Source organism: Urocitellus parryii, chromosome 9 (assembly GCF_045843805.1).
Source record: "Urocitellus parryii isolate mUroPar1 chromosome 9, mUroPar1.hap1, whole genome shotgun sequence".
In the NCBI taxonomy this organism is placed as follows: Eukaryota; Metazoa; Chordata; class Mammalia; order Rodentia; family Sciuridae; genus Urocitellus; species Urocitellus parryii.
Window position 1 is genome coordinate 901,630 of NC_135539.1, and position 16,486 is coordinate 918,115.

At 65.6% G+C, this 16,486-nt stretch overlaps 1 long non-coding RNA gene across 2 annotated transcripts; it reads right to left on the reverse strand.

The window, feature by feature from the left end:
- Positions 1 to 3,972: 3,972 nt before the first annotated feature.
- LOC144257038 (uncharacterized) lies at positions 3,973 to 16,191 on the reverse strand. Of its 2 annotated transcripts, none has more exons than XR_013344351.1 (3): positions 15,933 to 16,191; positions 6,017 to 6,152; positions 3,973 to 4,071 (listed from the first exon to the last, which is right to left on the reverse strand). It is a non-coding gene; the product is annotated as an uncharacterized LOC144257038 (long non-coding RNA). The 2 variants fall into 2 exon arrangements; XR_013344350.1 differs by lacking the exon at positions 3,973 to 4,071 and adding an exon at positions 4,524 to 4,949.
- Positions 16,192 to 16,486: the final 295 nt, after the last annotated feature.

The window sequence follows — 16,486 nt, forward strand, 5'->3', positions numbered from 1 at the left end:
GGGAGCCCGGGAGGGCTGCAGGGGAGCCCAGGACGGCTGCAGGGGAGCTCAGGACGGCTGCAGGGGAGCCCAGGAGGGAGGCAGGGGAGCCCAGGAGGGAGGCAGGGGAGCCCGGGACGGCTGCAGGGGAGCCCAGGACGGCTGCAGGGGAGCCCGGGACGGCTGCAGGGGAGCCCGGGAGGGCTGCAGGGGAGCCCAGGACGGCTGCAGGGGAGCTCAGGACGGCTGCAGGGCCGCTCGGGACAGCTGCAGGGCCGCTCCGGGCAGTGCGCTCGCCCAGCACGTGGAAGACCTGGGCTCCGCTCCCAGCACCGCTCCTGGGAGGCTGCGGCCCCGAGGCTCGCTGGAGCCCAGGAGTTTGAGGCCAGCCAGACCCCATTTCAGAGAAAACGGGAGAGCTCGGGAGAGGCGGGACCGGGACGGGAAGCCGGGTGACCAGGGACAAGGCCGGCCGCGGGCCTGGGGCTGGGGCCGCCCTCGGCGAGGACGCGGGCGCGAGGTTACCTGGGACGAGGCAGGGCCGCCCGCGCGGCACCCGCTCCAGGCCGCGCACCGAGAAGGCCCCGCTCGGGTCCCGCAGCCGCGCCCCGTCGCCGCCCGCCGCCACCACGGTGCCCTGCATCCACACGGCCGCCAGCTCCAGCGGCCTGCGGCCCGCCGCCCGGGACAGCCGCCAGGCGCCGGGCCCGCCCTCCGCGTCGCGCCGCAGCTGCTCCGCCAGCACCTTGAACGGCGGCGACCGCGGCAGCCGCACGGCCCCCGGGCTGCCGCCCGCGTCCGGAGCCGCCGCCATTCCGCGCCGCGGCCGCTTTCCCGCCAACTTTGATCGACAGCGAGACCTGGCCCGAGGCCACCAATCGGGAGCACGCCGGCGAGGCCGACCAATGGCCGGCCTCGGGAGGCGGGGCCGCGGGCCGGGCCGCCCTCGCGCCAGCAGGAGTGCGCATGCGTCCGCCGAGGAACCGCCCCCAACACGGAGCGAAGGGGAAGGGGGACGCGGAGGCGGCGCGGGGCCGCGCAGCGTGCGGGGCGCCGAGGGGCCACCTCTACGTGGCCCGGCACAGCTCAGCACTGCGCAGTGGGGAGCCCTGGGGTGCAGGAGTGGCCCGCGCGGCTGTCACGAAGGACAAATGGGAACGTTAAATGTAAGGGGCGCGGATGGGCCCGCTCCCTGACTTGCGCAGTGCACAGAGTGTGCGTGGATCCAGTCCTACAGATACTGTGTGTCCGCTGAAAAACAAGTTCAAACAGAAGTTAGGAGACAGGGCTGGGGAAGGGGACAGGGACAGCCAGTCCTCCGGCTGTCTATCCATCCTGGGATTGAAGGGGAGGTGCCCTACCGCTGAAGTACACCCCAGCCCTTTTTTATTTTTTATTTTGAGACAATGTTTCACCGAGTTGCTGAGGCTGACTGGGGATTTGCCATCCTCCTTCCTGCCTGGGCTTCCCAGGTTGCTGGGATTACAGGTTTATGCCATTGCACCGCACTATTTTTGTTACGTTTTTATTTTATTACATCTTAATAAAAGTTAATAAGTATATTACCACATTTTTTTTCACAAATGCACATTCATTGCAGGACACTTAAGAACAGGAAAATCTAAAATAAGGAAAAAATTTTTTAAAAAACACTCAGAAAATAAGTAAAAGGTGTAAAAGCACTAGTGTAAAAACCTCTAAATAATCTAAAAAGCCTAAGAAATGATTAACTTCTGGGCATATTAATTTACAAGTTTTAAAATATACCTGTGAGCTGTGCATGGCTGGTGGTTGCCCTCGGTCCAGGGTTTCTCAACCTGACCCTGTTGACATTTTGGGGTGGACAGTCTTTTGTGGGAGGGGGCTGTATGTCCCGGGTTTCAGGAACTGCCTGTGGGTCACCGCACATGGAAGCCTCGTGGATAGACATCGAGTGTCTGGGAATGACCAGTGGACATTTCCTTTGACCAATTGCCAGTGACCAGGTGGATCTCTATCCTGCTCTGCTGGGGCCCACACAGCACCTGAGTCGCTGGTGCCCTGCCAAGATGTCAATCAACCTGCTGACTGCAATTCATCAAAGACATCCCACAGCAAGACTTGGGCCTGGAAGCCTCATCCCTGCCTTTGACGGACTCCTAGAAGTAAACCACCAGAGGAGCCACTGGCCGTTGTCCAGTTGCAGCTCCGTGGGGACTAGAGGTATCAGGGGCTGCTTTTTCTGCAAACGTATTTCTGAGTGTTTGTGCTTTGTTATTTACTCACTATTTGAGACGGTCAGTTCTAGGGTGGCTTGGACCCTCCAGGGCAGGAAGAAGAACCCCTTCATGAGATGCTGCCTGTCTTCCACCCAGGAGACGCCGGGTGCACCCTCCAGACGTGGTGACGGTCCACCTTCAGACACTGCTGCTGCCCTGGGGAGCAGAACTGGCCCACTGAGAACCACGGCCCTAAGCCATTCACTTGCCTCTGTCTTCACGGTACATATTTGAGTCTGTCTTCGTCACCAGCACCCCAGAGGTCTCAAATTCAGATGCCCACAGTGGCCAGGCAGTAGCCCTGGTGTGGCTGTGACAAACTGGCCTTCAGATGGCTTCCTGGGTCGATCACACCCAGCTGGTTGTTACCCCCCGGGAAGGCGGGCCCAGCCCTGCAGATCCGATTTTGCAAGACCTTTTAATGTATACTCTCCGCCTCTAAAAATGTCGGCAGTGAATTCAATTCTAAAACAGAAACAGAGCGTGTGCCCCTGAAAGACCCGTGGGAGCTCTTCCCGGGCTCCAGGGCAGCTCTGTGTCGCCAAAGCCAGACACCTCCCACGAAAGACCACCAGCTCCAAGAGCTGCAGCATCTGTCTCAAATCACTGTCATGAGCAGCCTCCCTCCATGGGGATCCGCCCCCCACTGGGCCTCTGGAGAGGGTTCCTGCTTCCTGCTCCAACCTCGCGGCTTGGCTTCCTGGGCTGCCTGCTGACCGGCTCCCAGGCCGCTCAGCCCCAAACATGCCCAGACTGCCAGGGACAAAGGGGGACCCTGCGGCCCTGAGAGAGGGGCTGCCCAGTGACCTCCGTAACAGCGTGGCTGCCGAGGGTCACCGCAGGCCTCAGGTGACTGACAACAGGCTCCTATGGAAGGGGGAGTTAAAGAGGCCTGAGTCCCCACAGACTCTTCTTGTTCCTCTCACCGTCTCTGTTTTGTTTTGTTATTTTTCCCCAGTGTCATTTCACGTCAGGGGCAGAAACTGCCCCCAAGCCCTGCATCCGTGGGCCCCGCAGAGCCAGCATGGGGACATGCATGTGCAGGACAGGGCCTGATGGGAACTGCTGGGCGCGCTCTTCCTGGAGTGCCTCCTTCTCCTCCTGCTTTGCCGCTGCTCCTGCGAGTTAACTGGACCCACAGAGCTCCTGGAGTGGTCACTAAGTGCACCCCACACCCCAGAGTCGGCCTCTGCCCTCGAACCCCGGACACAGGTGCTTTCCTGGAGACGTGGCCAGGTGAGGTGCTGCAGCCTCATGAGCCCTGAGTCGCGCAGCTGGGAAGACGTCAGCCAGGGCCACTCTTCCCCGGGAACAAAGGGCCCTCTAGCGCCTTTCAATGCCCGGGCCTCCGGGTGAGGCCTGGGGGGGGTCCACTCATTGTCCTGGGTCATCCCCAGGGAAGGAAAGTTTTTGTTTTCAAATGCAGGCCTGTGAGTCAAAAGAATCTCGACCTTCAGCTAATGAACTGCCAGCCCGGCTCTGTGCGGGGCCACGGGATACGCAGTGACTTACTCTGAAATGCAAGAAAAAATTAGGAGGATGAGTAGGGGGACCGGCAGACAGACCTGAAGGAAGGCAGGTCTGCCCTCGTGGACTCCGTGTGGCGGGAGTTGGCTTCAGTGCCCCGAAGTCTGAGGAGAACGTGTTTCCAGGGCACTCCACAGCGGCCATGAACCTCTGGGCACACGCCTGTCACCCCACTGACCCGGGAGGCTGAGGCAGGAGGATCGCAAGTTCAAGGACAGCCTCTGCAACGTGGCAAGGCCCTGTATCAAACTAAAACTGGAGAAGGGCTGGGGTGTGGCTCCATGGTAAAGCACCCCAATCCTCAGTACTGAAAAAGAAAACAAGAAAAAATGGAAGTGTACCCCCAAACCCAGCAGAACCTCAGCCCCCTGAGGAGAGGCATCATCCAAGTGGCAGCAGGCTGCATCGCGGACGGTGACCAGTGGAAAATGCCATTTCCACTCCAGGGAGCTCGACTTAGGAGACCCTAGAAGGTCCAGCAGAGCCGCTTGGTCCCCAGCTCCGCCCTCTTGGGAACTTCTGGAGGCATGGCCTAGTGGGAGGCTTTGGGAGGTGTGTGTTTGCAGGGGATTGCAGGACCCCAGACTCTTCCTCTTTTTCTCCCTTTTGCTGCCCAGCCAAGGTGCAGCCTCACGTCCCTCCGTGAGCTGCCTCCACAGTCCCGAAACGAGGGGCCAACGGCGAACTGAAACCTTCAAAACTATGAGTCAAAGGAAACTTTTTCTCTTTATAAACTGATTATTCTAGGCATTTGTTACAGTAATGGAAGGGCCGTCCACACCACACTTCATTTTAAGAAGTGTCAAACTGAAAATCTGAAGTATTCAGGAATTACTAGACCCCAAATCTATCTCAAGAAACCAAGGCCTCAGAGAGGTTCAGTAACTCGCCCAAGACCACACAGCCAGTAAGAGGTTGACTCAAAATCAGCCTGTCTCCAAAGCCTGAGTGCTTTCCAGGGCAACCCATGAGAACATGGGTTCACTATGGCCTCCAGAGAGTGGCCGCTGACGACCTGGAAGCGCTGGCCGGCTGCTTTGAAGAACACATTCCCAACTGGGGCCGGATCTCTGTCCCCTAAGTGGCGTGAGCTGGTTCACGGGAAGATGCTCCAGGGCAGAAGCCAGAGCCCAGGCCAGGACAGAGAACCCGGGACGGACCCCTTTTCTCCAGACGGCCCCGATTCTGTGAGAGTGGAACCATTTCAGAAAACCCAGGCTGAGCCCGGCTTCGTGGGTCTGCCCAGAAGGAAGAGGGCCTTCGGGGGAGGCTGCCCGGGGAGGAGGAAAGTGGGCCCGGGGACAGCAGGGGCCTGCTGTGACGGGGTGGCCAGGAGGCAGGGGGAGCCAATGACCACCCGCCAGAGCCCCGGGCACTTCCTCCAAACCAGGGGCGCTCTGCGGGGGTTGGGGGGGTGGCCAGTGAGGCCAAGAGGCAGGAAGGACAGAGTGGAGAGCCCGCGGGCCACGCAGGGGCACTGGGTTCTGCTCTAAGTGCAACAGGAGTGGACATCGTCTGACGGCCTGGGTGGGTGGGCGGTGGGCAGGGCCCTGGCTGCTGCGTGGGCAAGGGCCTGGGCAGCCGCAGTGACCAAGAGGCCCGAGCCTGGAGCAGGGTGGCGGCGGGCAGTGGGGGGGTGGCGAGGTCCAGTCCTCCGCTGCGGCCTGATCAGGGGGTGTCCAGAGGAGAATCGAGGGCGGGGCCAGTGCGACTCTGAGCTCACGGGTGCCCTGGACAGAGACGAGGGCGGCCGCCAAGGGCACTGAGCAGGATCAGCCCTGCCTGCTCCCAGGGCCCCACCACCCGAGGAGGCCGGCCTCGCTCTGGCCCCCTCTGGCCACTCCTGACCCCTCACCGTCCCCGGGGCCCCAGGACACCGACACTCGGTTCCAGCTCTCAGCAAACCTGCCTCCTGTACTATTCCCCTTCAGAGCCAGTCTCCACCTGCATCCCCCTGTGCACAAGCCCCGTCCTCGCAGGGGGCCACCTGCTGGCCTGCCTCTCCCCCCACTGCCCTCCGTTCCCAGAATTCCCTGCAGGCCTTTCTGTTCCTCCGGGACACCAGACCTCGGGGCCTTTGCACCTGCTGTCCCCACCCCAGGACACTGTCCCCTCCTCCTGCTCCCCTAGTTCATCCATGGCTTCCATGGGGTCCCCTCCCTGGTGGTCTGGCGCAGGCCGACCCCCACCCCCATCCACCATTTTCCGTCTCACCCCCTGCCTGGCGTCACGGCCACAATGGCCTCACTTACCTACTGTTCCACTCTGTGTCCCCGTGGGACGCGCGCTCAGTTCCAGGCTGTGGGAAGAGGGCTTCGTCTGACCCCCGCCTCCTCCTCCCAGCAGCCTCCCGGGCCAGCACCACGTCCCTCGGAGCCCTGGTCTGCCCTGTGAGAAAAGGAAACAGAAACGTCCTGTACTGGGTGGCTGGGGACACAGAGGTGCAGAGCACACAGAGGTGTGGAGCACACAGAGGTGTGGAGCACACAGAGGTGTGGAGCACACAGTAGGTGCGGAGCACACAGAGGTGCGGAGCACACAGTAGGTGCGGAGCACACAGAGGTGCGGAGCACACAGTAGGTGCGGAGCACACAGAGGTGCGGAGCACACAGTAGGTGAGGAGCACACAGAGGTGCGGAGCACACAGTAGGTGAGGAGCACACAGAGGTGCGGAGCACACAGTAGGTGCGGAGCACACAGAGGTGCGGAGCACACAGTAGGTGCGGAGCACACAGAGGTGCGGAGCACACAGTAGGTGAGGAGCACACAGTAGGTGCGGAGCACACAGAGGTGTGGAGCACACAGTAGGTGAGGAGCACACAGAGGTGCGGAGCACACAGTAGGTGAGGAGCACACAGTAGGTGAGGAGCACACAGTAGGTGCGGAGCACACAGAGGTGCGGAGCACACAGTAGGTGAGGAGCACACAGAGGTGCGGAGCACACAGTAGGTGCGGAGCACACAGAGGTGTGGAGCACACAGTAGGTGCGGAGCACACAGAGGTGAGGAGCACACAGAGGTGCGGAGCACACAGTAGGTGAGGAGCACACAGTAGTGCGGAGCACACAGAGGTGTGGAGCACACAGAGGTGAGGAGCACACAGAGGTGAGGAGCACACAGAGGTGAGGAGCACACAGTAGGTGAGGAGCACACAGAGGTGCGGAGCACACAGTAGGTGAGGAGCACACAGAGGTGCGGAGCACACAGAGGTGCGGAGCACACAGAGGTGAGGAGCACACAGAGGTGAGGAGCACACAGTAGGTGAGGAGCACACAGTAGGTGAGGAGCACACAGTAGGTGCGGAGCACACAGAGGTGCGGAGCACACAGAGGTGAGGAGCACACAGAGGTGAGGAGCACACAGTAGGTGAGGAGCACACAGAGGTGCGGAGCACACAGTAGGTGAGGAGCACACAGAGGTGCGGAGCACACAGAGGTGCGGAGCACACAGTAGGTGAGGAGCACACAGTAGGTGCGGAGCACACAGAGGTGTGGAGCACACAGTAGGTGCGGAGCACACAGAGGTGTGGAGCACACAGTAGGTGCGGAGCACACAGAGGTGCGGAGCACACAGAGGTGAGGAGCACACAGAGGTGAGGAGCACACAGAGGGGTGGAGCACACAGTAGGTGAGGAGCACACAGAGGTGCGGAGCACACAGTAGGTGAGGAGCACACAGAGGTGCGGAGCACACAGAGGTGTGGAGCACACAGTAGGTGAGGAGCACACAGAGGTGCGGAGCACACAGTAGGTGCGGCGCACACAGAGGTGCGGAGCACACAGTAGGTGCGGCGCACACAGAGGTGCGGAGCACACAGTAGGTGCGGAGCACACAGAGGTGCGGAGCACACAGTAGGTGCGGCGCACACAGAGGTGCGGAGCACACAGTAGGTGCGGAGCACACAGAGGTGCGAGGCACACAGAGGTGCGGAGCACACAGTAGGTGCGGCGCACACAGAGGTGCGGAGCACACAGTAGGTGCGGAGCACACAGAGGTGCGGAGCACACAGTAGGTGAGGAGCACACAGAGGTGCGGAGCACACAGTAGGTGAGGAGCACACAGAGGTGCGGAGCACACAGAGGTGAGGAGCACACAGAGGTGAGGAGCACACAGAGGTGCGGAGCACACAGTAGGTGCGGCGCACACAGAGGTGCGGAGCACACAGTAGGTGAGGAGCACACAGAGGTGCGGAGCACACAGTAGGTGAGGAGCACACAGAGGTGCGGAGCACACAGAGGTGAGGAGCACACAGAGGTGCGGAGCACACAGAGGTGCGGAGCACACAGTAGGTGTTCACTCACTGGGCTGGTTCTTGGGCTGATCCCTGTGTGGCCCTGGATGACAGTTCTGCTCCCTGCTCCCCTGCCCCTCCCTCGCCCTGCAGCTCCACCCGCCCAGGCCCCCCTTCTCGGGTCCACTCCGTCCCCGGCAGGTGGCCCGCGCACAGCAGGACTGGACACAGGCTTTCTTGGACCCGGAGCCCGTCTTCCTCGCCCACGACAGTTCCACGTTTCTGATCTGGGGGTCGGGGGACTCTAGGGAGCGGCACACCCCCCTGCGGTGGCTCTGGGTCCTGCCTGGCTCCCGGGGGACCGGGCCTCTTCTCCCTGCAGCCAGGCGCCTCCGGGGAGTCCTCATCCCTCCTGGCCGGGCTGCACCAGAGGGAGCTGGGGCCCAGGGGAGGGGCTGGGTGAAGTCGGTCAGCAGCCCCGATGGCCCTGCGCAGAGGAGGGGCTGGCCAGCAGGTGGCTGAGGGGACACCGCCAGGGAGTCCACTGAGCTCTTGCGGTGGGTGGAGGATGCCGAGGCTGGGCTCCCCCGCGCACGGTCCTGGTCAGGTCAGGGTCAGGTGGTGAGCGGGGAACTGTTGACCAGACCCCGGAGCTCCGGAGCCGCAGGCCAGGTCACAGCTGCAGGGCCCCCCGGGGCCAGGGACAAAGTGAGGAAGTGAATGGGTAGAGTTCAATGCAGCCTCGAGGGTGGGGGGCAGGACGGACAGGCTGGGGGGCACAGCAACCTCAGGCAGGGAGGAGCCGAGGGACCAAGGAGGGCAGAGGCCACCCAGGAGGCACCCTGGTCGCCAAGAGCAGGGGCGGGGCATGGGAGGGCCACTGGCTGCCCGCCCTGGACCCGCAGGCTGCCCGGGGAGGCCGCTCTCAGACGTGCCTCTGCACGGTCCCTTTGAAGCCCTGATCCCATTTCTGGGAACCTCCTGAGGTCCCCTCCCCCACCAGGCTGAGCCGCCAAGCGGTGGCTTTGTGTTCTGGGGACCACACGCAGTCCCAGACAGGCAGGGCCGCACCTGGACCTGGGAGCATGGTGGAGGCACCTGGGTGGCCAGGCCCAGGCTGCTGCGTTAGTCCTCCGGAGCCTGTTCTGGGCCCAGGGTCAGAACCTGCACCTTCCAGAGCAAGACCCAGGGCAAAACAGGAGGAGCGCAGGCCAGAGGCCCAGGGGGACTCACAGGAGCGCAGGCCAGAGGCCCAGGGGGACTCACAGGAGCGCAGGCCAGAGGCCCAGGGCAAAACAGGAGGAGCGCAGGCCAGAGGCCCAGGGGGGCTCACAGGAGGGCAGGCCAGAGGCTCAGGGGGACCCACAGGAGGGCAGGCCAGAGGCCCAGGGGGACCCACAGGAGCGCAGGCCAGAGGCCCAGGGTGACTCACAGGAGGGCAGGCCAGAGGCCCAGGGGGGCTCACAGGAGCGCAGGCCAGAGGCCCAGGGGGACTCACAGGAGGGCAGGCCAGAGGCCCAGGGGGGCTCACAGGAGGGCAGGCCAGAGGCCCAGGGGGACTCACAGGAGGGCAGGCCAGAGGCCCAGGGGGACTCACAGGAGCGCAGGCCAGAGGCCCAGGGCAAAACAGGAGGAGCGCAGGCCAGAGGCCCAGGGGGACTTACAGGAGGGCAGGCCAGAGGCCCAGGGGGACCCACAGGAGGGCAGGCCAGAGGCCCAGGGGGGCTCACAGGAGGGCAGGCCAGAGGCCCAGGGGGACTCACAGGAGCGCAGGCCAGAGGCCCAGGGGGACTCACAGGAGCGCAGGCCAGAGGCCCAGGGGGACCCACAGGAGGGCAGGCCAGAGGCCCAGGGGGGCTCACAGGAGGGCAGGCCAGAGGCCCAGGGGGGCTCACAGGAGGGCAGGCCAGAGGCCCAGGGGGACCCACAGGAGCGCAGGCCAGAGGCCCAGGGGGACTCACAGGAGGGCAGGCCAGAGGCCCAGGGGGACTCACAGGAGGGCAGGCCAGAGGCCCAGGGGGACTCACAGGAGGGCAGGCCAGAGGCCCAGGGGGACCCACAGGAGGGCAGGCCAGAGGCCCAGGGGGACCCACAGGAGCGCAGGCCAGAGGCTCAGGGGGACTCACAGGAGGGCAGGCCAGAGGCCCAGGGGGGCTCACAGGAGCGCAGGCCAGAGGCCCAGGGGGACTCACAGGAGGGCAGGCCAGAGGCCCAGGGGGACCCACAGGAGGGCAGGCCAGAGGCCCAGGGGGGCTCACAGGAGGGCAGGCCAGAGGCCCAGGGGGACCCACAGGAGGGCAGGCCAGAGGCCCAGGGGGCTCACAGGAGGGCAGGCCAGAGGCCCAGGGGGACCCACAGGAGGGCAGGCCAGAGGCCCAGGGGGACTCACAGGAGCGCAGGCCAGAGGCCCAGGGGGGCTCACAGGAGGGCAGGCCAGAGGCCCAGGGGGACTCACAGGAGGGCAGGCCAGAGGCCCAGGGGGACTCACAGGAGGGCAGGCCAGAGGCCCAGGGGGGCTCACAGGAGGGCAGGCCAGAGGCCCAGGGGGGCTCACAGGAGGGCAGGCCAGAGGCCCAGGGGGACTTACAGGAGGGCAGGCCAGAGGCCCAGGGGGACTCACAGGAGCGCAGGCCAGAGGCCCAGGCGGACTCACAGGAGGGCAGGCCAGAGGCCCAGGGGGGACTTACAGGAGCGCAGGCCAGAGGCCCAGGGGGACCCACAGGAGGGCAGGCCAGAGGCCCAGGGGGGCTCACAGGAGGGCAGGCCAGAGGCCCAGGGGGGCTCACAGGAGGGCAGGCCAGAGGCCCAGGGGGGCTCACAGGAGGGCAGGCCAGAGGCCCAGGGGGACTCACAGGAGGGCAGGCCAGAGGCCCAGGGGGACTCACAGGAGGGCAGGCCAGAGGCCCAGGGGGACCCACAGGAGGGCAGGCCAGAGGCCCAGGGGGACCCACAGGAGGGCAGGCCAGAGGCTCAGGGGGACTCACAGGAGGGCAGGCCAGAGGCCCAGGGGGACTCACAGGAGGGCAGGCCAGAGGCCCAGGGGGGCTCACAGGAGCGCAGGCCAGAGGCCCAGGGGGACTCACAGGAGGGCAGGCCAGAGGCCCAGGGGGACTCACAGGAGGGCAGGCCAGAGGCCCAGGGGGACTCACAGGAGGGCAGGCCAGAGGCCCAGGGGGGCTCACAGGAGCGCAGGCCAGAGGCCCAGGGGGACTCACAGGAGCGCAGGCCAGAGGCCCAGGGGGACTCACAGGAGCGCAGGCCAGAGGCCCAGGGGGACTCACAGGAGGGCAGGCCAGAGGCCCAGGGGGACTCACAGGAGGGCAGGCCAGAGGCCCAGGGGGGCTCACAGGAGCGCAGGCCAGAGGCCCAGGGGGACTCACAGGAGGGCAGGCCAGAGGCCCAGGGGGGCTCACAGGAGGGCAGGCCAGAGGCCCAGGGGGACTCACAGGAGGGCAGGCCAGAGGCCCAGGGGGACTCACAGGAGCGCAGGCCAGAGGCCCAGGGGGACCCACAGGAGCGCAGGCCAGAGGCCCAGGGGGACCCACAGGAGGGCAGGCCAGAGGCCCAGGGGGACTTACAGGAGCGCAGGCCAGAGGCCCAGGGGGACCCACAGGAGCGCAGGCCAGAGGCCCAGGGGGACTCACAGGAGCGCAGGCCAGAGGGCGGGGCTCACAGGAGGGCAGGCCAGAGGCCCAGGGGGGCTCACAGGAGCACAGGCCAGAGGCCCAGGGGGGCTCACAGGAGGGCAGGCCAGAGGCCCAGGGGGGCTCACAGGAGCACAGGCCAGAGGCCCAGGGGGGCTCACAGGAGGGCAGGCCAGAGGCCCAGGGGGGCTCACAGGAGGGCAGGCCAGAGGCCCAGGGGGGCTCACAGGAGGGCAGGCCAGAGGCCCAGGGGGGCTCACAGGAGCGCAGGCCAGAGGCCCAGGGGGGCTCACAGGAGCGCAGGCCAGAGGCCCAGGGGGGCTCACAGGAGCGCAGGCCAGAGGCCCAGGGGGGCTCACAGGAGGGCAGGCCAGAGGCCCAGGGGGGCTCACAGGAGGGCAGGCCAGAGGCCCAGGGGGACTCACAGGAGGGCAGGCCAGAGGCCCAGGGGGGCTCACAGGAGGGCAGGCCAGAGGCCCAGGGGGACCCACAGGAGGGCAGGCCAGAGGCCCAGGGGGACTCACAGGAGGGCAGGCCAGAGGCCCAGGGGGGCTCACAGGAGGGCAGGCCAGAGGCCCAGGGGGACCCACAGGAGCGCAGGCCAGAGGCCCAGGGGGGCTCACAGGAGGGCAGGCCAGAGGCCCAGGGGGGCTCACAGGAGGGCAGGCCAGAGGCCCAGGGGGACTCACAGGAGGGCAGGCCAGAGGCCCAGGGGGGCTCACAGGAGGGCAGGCCAGAGGCCCAGGGGGGCTCACAGGAGGGCAGGCCAGAGGCCCAGGGGTCTCACAGGAGGGCAGGCCAGAGGCCCAGGGGGCTCACAGGAGGGCAGGCCAGAGGCCCAGGGGACCCACAGGAGGGCAGGCCAGAGGCCCAGGGGGGCTCACAGGAGGGCAGGCCAGAGGCCCAGGGGGACCCACAGGAGGGCAGGCCAGAGGCCCAGGGGGGCTCACAGGAGGGCAGGCCAGAGGCCCAGGGGGACCCACAGAGGGCAGGCCAGAGGCCCAGGGGGACTCACAGGAGCGCAGGCCAGAGGCCCAGGGGGACTCACAGGAGCGCAGGCCAGAGGCCCAGGGGGGCTCACAGGAGGGCAGGCCAGAGGCCCAGGGGGACTCACAGGAGGGCAGGCCAGAGGCCCAGGGGGACTCACAGGAGGGCAGGCCAGAGGCCCAGGGGGGCTCACAGGAGGGCAGGCCAGAGGCCCAGGGGGGCTCACAGGAGGGCAGGCCAGAGGCCCAGGGGGACTTACAGGAGGGCAGGCCAGAGGCCCAGGGGGACTCACAGGAGCGCAGGCCAGAGGCCCAGGCGGACTCACAGGAGGGCAGGCCAGAGGCCCAGGGGGGACTTACAGGGAGCGCAGGCCAGAGGCCCAGGGGGACCCACAGGAGGGCAGGCCAGAGGCCCAGGGGGGCTCACAGGAGGGCAGGCCAGAGGCCCAGGGGGGCTCACAGGAGGGCAGGCCAGAGGCCCAGGGGGGCTCACAGGAGGGCAGGCCAGAGGCCCAGGGGGACCCACAGGAGGGCAGGCCAGAGGCCCAGGGGACTCACAGGAGGGCAGGCCAGAGGCCCAGGGGGACCCACAGGAGGGCAGGCCAGAGGCCCAGGGGACCCACAGGAGGGCAGGCCAGAGGCTCAGGGGGACTCACAGGAGGGCAGGCCAGAGGCCCAGGGGGACTCACAGGAGGGCAGGCCAGAGGCCCAGGGGGCTCACAGGAGCGCAGGCCAGAGGCCCAGGGGGACTCACAGGAGGGCAGGCCAGAGGCCCAGGGGGACTCACAGGAGGGCAGGCCAGAGGCCCAGGGGGCTCACAGGAGCGCAGGCCAGAGCCCAGGGGGACTCACAGGAGCGCAGGCCAGAGGCCCAGGGGGACTCACAGGAGGGCAGGCCAGAGGCCCAGGGGGACTCACAGGAGGGCAGGCCAGAGGCCCAGGGGGGCTCACAGGAGCGCAGGCCAGAGGCCCAGGGGGACTCACAGGAGCGCAGGCCAGAGGCCCAGGGGACTCACAGGAGCGCAGGCCAGAGGCCCAGGGGGACTCACAGGAGGGCAGGCCAGAGGCCCAGGGGGACTCACAGGAGGGCAGGCCAGAGGCCCAGGGGGGCTCACAGAGCGCAGGCCAGAGGCCCAGGGGGACTCACAGGAGGGCAGGCCAGAGGCCCAGGGGGCTCACAGGAGGGCAGGCCAGAGGCCCAGGGGGACTCACAGGAGGGCAGGCCAGAGGCCCAGGGGGACTCACAGGAGCGCAGGCCAGAGGCCCAGGGGGACCCACAGGAGCGCAGGCCAGAGGCCCAGGGGGACCCACAGGAGGGCAGGCCAGAGGCCCAGGGGGACTTACAGGAGCGCAGGCCAGAGGCCCAGGGGGACCCACAGGAGCGCAGGCCAGAGGCCCAGGGGGACTCACAGGAGCGCAGGCCAGAGGCTCAGGGGGACTTACAGGAGCGCAGGCCAGAGGCCCAGTGGCGGGGCTTCCCAGCCCAGTGGCCACCTGGTCCCAGGCCTGGAGTAGGCAGGTGTGCAGCGCACTGGGGACCCCCATGTGGCCACGCTGCACTGCCTGGTTGAGGCCACACAGCAAGCCAGGTGACTGTCATAGTGCTGTGTTCACAGTAACAAGGCGCTCGCCAGCGTCCACCCCTCCAGTCACTGTGCTGTTCACAGAGGGAAACCCAGGTGACCTGAGCCCGGTGCGGTCAGAACAAAGTGGGGGCACAGAGAGGTGAGCCTCGCAGTCCTGATTCCAAAGCCCCAATTAACTGAAACCTGGATCTTTCAGAGAACGGGCCTATAGGACAGGCTGTCCTCCAGCAAGCCAGGTGGACAAAGCGGGCACTTTTCTTCCTTCTTTGGAAGAAAAAAACCCAGTAAGAATGCTCGCACACGGGTGAGGTGGTGCAGGCCTGTGATCCAGCCACTTGGGAGGCTGAGGCAGGAGGACAGCAAGTTTGAGGCCAGACTCGGCAATTTAGCACATTTAGCAAGAACCTTAGCAACTGGAGACCCTGTCTCAAATAGAAAATAAAAAGGGCTGGGGACGAGGGTGGGTTCTGCCCCAGGACCGAGAGGGAAAAAAGAGGAGGAGGAGGAGGAGGAGGAGGAGGAGGAGGAGGAAGAGGAGGAGGAAGAGGAAGAAGGAGAAGGAGAAGGAGGAGGAGGAGGAGGAGGAAGAAGAAGAATGCACCCCCAAGATGGACACGGAACCCCAGCACCCAGTCCTCACCAGGCCGACCACACCTCAGCCCAGACCCCGCTGTGCCCTGCGTGGGCAGCTCTGTGTTCCTGTGTGTGTGCATGTGTGTGTTCCTGTTTGTGTATGTGTGTGTGTGTTCTTGTGTGTGTGTTGTGTGTGTTCCTGCGTGTGTGTGTTCCTGTGTGTGTTTTCTGTGGATGTGTGTGCATGTGTGTATTGTGTGTGTGTGTGTTCCTGTGTGTTTTCCTGTGGGTGTGTGTTCATGTGTGTGTTCCTCTGTGTGTGCGTGTGTGTGTTCCTCTGTGTGTGTTATGAGTGTCTGTGTTCCTGTGTGTTCCTGTGCGTGTGTGCATGTGTGTCTGCGTGTTCTTGTGTGTTCCTGTGCGTGTGTGCATGTGTGTCTGCGTGTTCCTGTGTGTGGTTGGTTTTGTTACTAAGTAGCTAAGGTCGGGGAGGCTGGCCTTCAACTTGGGGTCCTCCTGCCCTGGTCTCCCAGCTCTGGGATCCGGGAGGGTGCCCACCCGGGGGGTGTCCTTTTTTGCTCTGGGGACGGAACCCAGGGGACTTAGCCACAGAGCGGCGTCCCCAGCTCTTTTCATATTTTTACTTAGGGACGGGTGCCGGGGCCGTGTGCTGTGTCCCCTGGGGGGTGTGTGGCCAGCGAGGCCCGGTGGGTCAGGGCCCTGGCTCCCTGCCCACAGTGGGCTCCACCCACCGGGCCTCGCAGGGCACAGCTGGGCGGCCCGGCTCCTGCCCTTGGCAGCTACGGGGCGTTTCTTATCTGCCCCTGGGACAGGGACACCCTGGGGACTCGGTCCCAGGCCTGGGGGGGCCGCGGGGGCTGGCAGCGAGGACCGCCCTTCCGAGAAAGAGAAAGTGAAAGGGCAGCTCCGCGCTGGGGGTCCTGGCCCCGGCTGCTCTTCCGAGCCCCAAGGTCCCAGGGGTGACGCCCCACAGCCCTGTCCCCATCGTCCCTGGACGAGGGCCTGGAAGACAGTGGCAGCTTCCTGGTGTGTCCCAACGGGAAGGGACAGTTCTGGGCCACCCCCGTGTGACCTTGGGTCCCGCCAGCCTGGTGCCCACCTCCCGGGGCGGGAACTTAGCTTCCACTTACGGAGCGCGAGCGGGTGCCAAGGACTGTCCTAGCACAGGGGGACATCGGCTCCCAGAGTCCCCGGTGCCATCCTGAGGCGGGCACTCTCACGCTGCCACCAGGGCCGAGGCCGGGCAGGTCCAGCACCGCGCGGCAGAGCCGGTCCCCACCACCAGGCTCTGGGCAGTGGCCCTCGTGGGTGGCACATGGCAGCATCCCGGGGCTTGAGAAAATGCCCGGCTGGCCCTGGGCTCCTGCCCCCCCCCCCAGGCCTGCGCTTCCAGAGCCCAGGTGACGCCAGCCGTGTTCAGGACAGCTGCACCCCGAGCGGCCCGTCCCCTGGACGCTCTCCACCTGGCGACACCGACTCTGCTCCCCGCCAACAACCGCCCGGTTCCTTTCCCTCCAGCCCTCGGGGCCCTCATGTGAGTGGGACCATGTGGTTCCGGCTCCCGGTGGCTGGCGGGTCCCTCAGCATGAAGTCCTCAGAGTTCACCCACGTGGGGACGAGTGTCAGAATCCACTTCTTCTTTTTTTGATTCATTTCGTTTTAACATTTGCGAAGCCCACGGGGA